The 6825-nt window shown below is 42.1% G+C and overlaps 1 non-coding gene across 1 annotated transcript; it reads left to right on the top strand.

The window, feature by feature from the left end:
• Positions 1-5455: 5455 nt before the first annotated feature.
• LOC123575423 (small nucleolar RNA U13) lies at positions 5456-5555 on the top strand. The gene has a single exon (XR_006700710.1). It is a non-coding gene; the product is annotated as a small nucleolar RNA U13 (small nucleolar RNA).
• The last annotated feature ends 1270 nt before the right edge of the window (positions 5556-6825 follow it).

The following is a 6825-nucleotide window of genomic DNA, read 5'->3' as shown; positions in this document are numbered from 1 at the left end:
GCCTCTCTGGGGTTGAATAATTTCTTTTCTTTTTTCTTTTTTTTTCCTGAAACAAAGTCTCACTCTGTTGCCCAGGCTCCAATGCAGTGGTGCAATCTGGGCTCCCTGCAACCTCTGCCTCCTGGGTTCAAGCAATTCTCATGCCTCAGCCTCCAGAGTAGCTGGGATTGCAGGCATCCGCCACCACACTCAGGTAATTTTTGATGTATTGATTAGAGGTAGAGTTTTGCCATGTTGGCCGTGCTGGTTCTTGAACTTCTGGGCTCAAGTGATTTGCTCGCCTAGGCCTCCCAAAGTGCTGGGATTACAGCCTGGGGATGCTAATTTAAAAGGCTCACTTTCATCACATAAAAGTTATTTTCTCAGTTCCAATTAAGAACTGTGGGCCAGGCGCGGTGGCTCAAGCCTGTTATCCCAGCACTTTGGGAGGCCGAGACAGGCGGATCACAAGGTCAGGAGATCGAGACCATCCTGGCTAACACGGTGAAACCCCGTCTCTACTAAAAAATACAAACTAGCCGGGCAAGGTGGCGGCGCCTGTAGTCCCAGCTACTCAGGAGGCTGAGGCAGGAGAATGGCGGGAACCCAGGAGGCAGAGCTTGCAGTGAGCTGAGATCCGGCCACTGCACTCCAGCCTGGGCAACAGAGTGAGACTCTGTCTCAAAAAAAAAAAAAAAAAAGAACTGTGTATAATAGAAAATGATCTTTCCTCCTCTACGTAAACATTACTGTTTTATTGGTAGGTCTAAATTAACTATTTACAGCTCTCTAGTTGTATGGAATCATTATAATAGAATGTAGGAAATTTATATATCAATTAATTAATTAAGACAGTGTCTTGCTCTGTCACCCAGGCTGGAGTGTAGTGGCACAATCATAGCTCACTGCAACCTCAATTCGCCTAGGCTCAAGTGATCCTCCTGCCTCAGCCTTCTGAGTAGCTGGGACTACAGGCGTGTGTCACTAAACCCAGCTAATTTTTTAAAAATTTGTAGTAGAGGTGAAGTCTCACTATGTTTCCCAGGCTGGTCTTCAACTCTTGAGCTCAAACAGTCTTCCTGCCTCAGCCTCCCAAAGTACTGGGACCACAGATGTGCCCCAAGGTACTTGGCCGAGGATCTTTCTTCTTGGCACTGGGCCACTGTTCAAAGCAATTTCTAGGCTGAAATATAGACAGCTAGTATCTGAGTCTTTCTTCAAGATCGTGCAACCCAAAATTAACCTTCATTCTCTTAAATAAAACATTATGACAATGAATTCATGACTAATAGATCTATAGTCATGCATAACTGGTTTCATCTGTTGGATATCTTTTGTTTTGTTTTATTTTAATGTAACCTTAGCAGAAAAACAGAAAAGTGCACAAATCATATGGATACAGTTTGCCATCACCCAGGTCACATGGTATCTTATTAAATAGGAAGGATGCTGCAATCCTGATATGGCCATGGAAACCGAAAAATAGGATCACAGCTTGCCAAGTGCAATCTGGAAATGCTGTTTACTTAATGTTTGTGAGTAGTCAGGCGCGGTGGCTCACGCCTGTAATTCCAGCATTTCGGGAGGCCGAGGCCACTGCACTCCAGCCTGGGTGAGAGAGTAAGACTCCATCTCAAAAAAAAAAAGTATAAAGTAGAAATAAATATAAAATTAAATTAATCTAATTAATTCACCACAAATCCTCCCACCTCCCTGAATTACTAACCCTATTACTTTTATTATCTTGTTAAGCCTCTAAAGGAAGATTAGTATCTACAACAGCAATAGCTATTACACTATATGAGAAGGCTAATTGTTAAGTATAAACAATGTTTAAGTTACTAATGTGTCCTATAATACTTGTAAATTGGATTTACATTTATGTAAACTACTTGATTTTATGCTTTAATAACGACACAGGCTGGGCATGGAGGCTCACACCTGTAATCCCAGCACTTTGGGAGGCCGAGGTATGCGGATCACTTGAGGTCAAGAGTTTGAGACCAGCCTGGCTAACATGATGAAACCCTGTCTCCACTAAAAATACAAAAATTAGCCAGGTGTGGTGGTGGGTGCCTGTAGTCCCAGCTACTCGGGAGGCTGAGGCAGAGAAACACTTGAACCCCGGAGATGTAGGTTGCAGTGAGCCAAGATCACACCACTGCACTCCAGCTTGGGCAACAGAGTGAGACTCTGTCTCAAAAAAAGTAATAATAATACAGACACAGGACACAAAAGCTTCCCGAGTTAACTTAGCTTATATGAGAGCCGGGCAATGGAAACCCACAGACGGGCTTTTATAGGCCCAGAAGCATAGAGGTTGGGCCTGGCTTCACTGTTAGTTGTCAGCAGAACTATGCATGGGAGCATCAGCACACTGATCATAAGGGCCCCTCGTTCACCGAAAGCTCAAGGGCCCTGGCAGCAAGCACACCATGAGGCAGTTCACCATATCTTGTTCGACTGTGTCACCTGGAAATCAGCAGTGATTTTGAAAAATCAAGTGATACCTGAGGGTTTAACTAAGCTATCCTCGGAATGGTAAATTTCATTCTAACATAGTAACTGAATTCATACCATTCACTTAAACCAGTACTCACCAATGTACAGTATGTTTAAGATTTACAAAGTGAAGTTAAGTTTCAACTAAATCATGGATGGCTCCAGCTGAAATAAAAATGAAGCTAAAACTATTTTTCCATTTTTGAAGGGGAGGGGTTCCAACACAGAAAAGTTGAAAGAATGGTACTATGAAAATCTATACACCTTCCACCCAGATTAAACAATTGCTGACATATTATCATATTTGTGCATTCTTTCTCTCTCAACCTGTCTCTTAGGTGGACAGATGAGAGATAGATAGCTAAATAGAAAATGTTTGTTTAGATTTTGCTATACCATTTGAAAATAAGCTGTAGAAATTATTATGAATGACAGGTCATCCCTAAATATTACAGTGTGAATATTCTTTTTTTTTTTCGAGATGGAGTCTCACTCTGTGACCCAGGCTAGAGTGTAGTGGCATGATTTCGGCTCACTGCAACCTCCCCCTCTTGGGTTCAAGCGATGCTCCTGCCTCAGCTTCCCAAAAACCTGGCACTACAGGCACCACCACCTCACCCGGCTTTTTTTTTTTTTTTTTTTTGAGACAGAGTTTCGTTCTCATCACCCAGGCTAGACTGCAGTGGCGCAGTCTCGGCTCACTGCAACCTCCACCTCCCAAGTTCAAGCGATTCTTCTGTCTCAGCCTCCCAAGTAGCTGGGATTACAGGCACCAGCCACCACCCCCGGCTAATTTTTGTATTTTTAGTAGAGACAGGGTTTTACCGTGTTGGCCAGGCTGTTCTCAAACTCCTGACCTTGGGTGATCTGCCCACCTTGGCTTCTCAAAGTGCTGGGATTACAGGTGTGGGCCACTGCTCCCAGCCTCCAGTGTTAATCTTCTAAGAATAATCTCCTATGTAAGCACAGTACTATTATCAGACCTATAAGAACAAATCATATTTCCATAAGATCATCTACATGCAAACCGTATTCCAATTTCTGAAATGATCCCAGGAATGTCTTTTGTAGCTTTCATTGTTTGCAAGCGCTAGTTGTGTGTTCTTCCATCATCCCTTTCAGCCTAGCCCTGAAACACCCAGCCCTTTTTTTCCCCCTCCATAACTTTAATGTTTTTTTCTTCTTTTTTAGAGACAGGATCTTGCTGTGAGACCCAGGCTAGAGTACAGTGGTGCGATCGCAGCTCACTGCACTTTGAATTCCCAGGCTCAAGCGATCCTCCCACTTCAGCCTCCTGAGTAGCTGGGACCACAGGCACATGCCACCGTGCCCTATCCGTTTAATTTTTAAACATTTTTTTGTAGAGACAGGGTCTCACTATGTTGCCCAGGCTGGTTTTGAACTCCCGGCTTCAAGTGGCCCTCCTGCCTTGGCCTCCCAAAGTGCTAGGGTTACAGGTGTGTGCCACTGCATCTGGCTGACCTTGAATTTGTGGTAAGTCTGGGACAGTTGTCTTGTGGAATGTTACACAGGTTGAAGTTGCCTAGATTTGTGTAATTGATCTCTTGATGGCTTTTTAAAGTTTTTCTCTATCCCCTCTGCTTCCAGGGACCTGGAAGTTACATTTACCACCTTGAATAGACTCAGATTAAACATTGTGGACAAGAAAGAGTTCATGAATGATAGGGTGTACTTTTTGCATCACATAAGGAGGCACATTGGGTGAGGTTGTTCCACTATCTGTGAGGCTAATTTTGATTGCCTTATTAAAGTGGTGACTGCCAGATCTCTCCATCATAAAACTACATTTTCTCTTTGCAACTCGCAATGAATCTGTGCATAATTATTTAGTGCCATGAAAATATTCTGTTTACCATAACCTTTCACCTGATGGTTTTAGTATCTGTTGATAATTCTTGACTAAATAAATTATTACATTTAGGTTTGTAAGTAGGTGATATTACAAAAATGATTTTAATATTAGAGAATACATAAGTCGAGACCCTGACGAGAAGTAGGTATCTCACCATGTTTTGTCCTAAATACAGACAAAGAATTTTTTTACCAGAGAACTGCAAGTAATGGCTTAACATTAAATGTGTGGTGCTAATATCTCTCTGAGAACCTCTTCTAGAAATGATATTCTCCTATAACCTCAGCTTATTTGCCCACCATATCAGCAAAGCCTTGGTTGAATAGAAGAGTCAGTACAAGTGTAGTTATAAAACTGTTAGGAAGGCCGGGTGCAGTGGCTCACACCTGTAATCTCAGCACTCTGAGAGGCCAAAGCGGGAGGATCATGAGGTCAGGAGTTTGAGACCAGCCTGACCAGCATGGTGAAACACCGTCTCTAGTAAAAATACAAAAGTTAGCCTGGCATGGTGGCGTGTACCTGTAATCCCAGCTACTTGGAAGGCTGAGGCAGGTTAATTGCTTGAACCCGGGAGGCAGAAGTTGCAGCGAGCACAGATTGCACCACTGCACTCCAGCCTGAGCGACAGAGTGAGATTCCATCTCACAAAAGAAAAAAATAAAAAACTGTTAGGAAAAGCGCAGACTTTAAATTTAAATCAACAGGCTACATTCACTTGCTTAGACTACAATGTTAATGAAGGTCTCCATGGTTAAATAGTCCAAAGGAGAATTTGACAATTAATAAAACAGTCCATAAAGTGCTCATACACCACCCCTCTCTCTCAATGAAAAATCTGTAATTCATTATATGATGCATTTTATTGGAACTTCTAAGGACATGAGTCAGAAAATGGTAAGAATGCTAAAAGGTTTCGATGATCAAATTATAGCTCAGTCCAAGAAACTAATTTACTAGGGGTAGTTTTGGGGACATCTGATTACTCTGAATTCACCCTAGTCCTTTCCCAAGTCTAATTAAATTGTGTTTAACATTTCCCAAAATATTCATATTCAGTCATTGACATGAACAACACTGGGAATCTAGAAGAAGTGCTACGTAATCCTTTCGTAGCTCATAAGCAGATGGTTGTTTTCACGCTCATGGGTGGATGTGCCTCCCTCAAAACTTATCAAGATGTCGGCACACTACCTGTGTGATGTAAATTTTTAAAAAGAAAAAAAAGAAACAGTGCTGTATGAAAATAACAAAGTAGGCCGGGTGCAGTGACTCACACCTGTAATCTCAACACTTTAGGAGGCCGAGGTGGGTGGAACACCTGAGGTCAGGAGTTCGGGACCAGACTGACCAATATGGTGAAACCCCATCTCTACTAAGAATACAAAAGTTAGCCGGGCATGGTGGCATGAGCCTGTAATCCCAGCTACTCGAGAGGCTGAGGCAAGAGAATCGCTTGAACCTGGGAGGCAGAGGTTGTAGTGAGCTGAGATTGCGCCACTGTACTCCGACCTGGGTGACAGAGTGAGACTCCATCTCAAGAAAACAAAAACAAAACAAAACAAAACAAAAAACAACAACAACAAAAGAAAATAACAAAGTAATAATAAAAGTGAGCAAAGACAAAAAGTTACGTAGTTAGCATAAAAAATTAACTGGAACTATACACCCAACTCTTATCAGTTTAAAATCCCATAACTAACGTTAACAGTTAACAGAATGAAGTCATCTATGTTGCAAAATAGTGAGAAGATTTATTAATAGTGGAAGAGGCCAACTTCACTTTGACGTAGTTGTTTAAATGGAACTTGGGTTAAACTTTAAATACGCTTTTCCCAATAATAACCTTAGGATTATTTTAATAGAAAAAGGAGGTACAGCTATTTGGAAATAAGGAATATTATTTGTCCATGAAGAAAAACACCAAAATTCCCTAGCAGGCATAAGAGAAGTCATCAATTAAGTGGCTTAAGTCCTATAATCAACCGGCACTTTTTTTTTTGAGACGGAGTTTCACTCTGTTGCCCAGGCTGAAGTGCAGTGACGTGATCTCTGCTCACTGCAACCTCCACCTCCTGAGTTCATGCGATTCTCCTGCCTCAGTCTCCCCAGTAGCTGGGACTACAGACATGTGCCACCATGCCCAGCTAATTTTTGTATTTTTAGTAGAGATGGGGTTTCACCATCTTGATCAGGCTGGTCTTGAACTCCTGACTTCAAGCGATCCGCCCACCTCAGCCTCCCAAAGGATTACAGATGTGAGCTACTGAGCCTAGTCTCAACCAGCACTCTTAACAGTCCGTTGAAGAATTCTCCAACCTTTTTGGCACCAGGGACTGGTTTTGTAGAAGACAATTTTTCTATGAACCAGGGTTGTGGGTCATGGTTTCAGGAAGATATAAGAGGATTACATTTATTATGCACTTTATTTCTATTGTTATTACATGTAATATATAATGAAATAATGGTACGAC

Source organism: Macaca fascicularis, chromosome 8 (genome assembly GCF_037993035.2).
Source record: "Macaca fascicularis isolate 582-1 chromosome 8, T2T-MFA8v1.1".
Classification (NCBI taxonomy): domain Eukaryota; kingdom Metazoa; phylum Chordata; class Mammalia; order Primates; family Cercopithecidae; genus Macaca; species Macaca fascicularis.
This window is presented reverse-complemented; position numbering and strand designations above follow the sequence as displayed.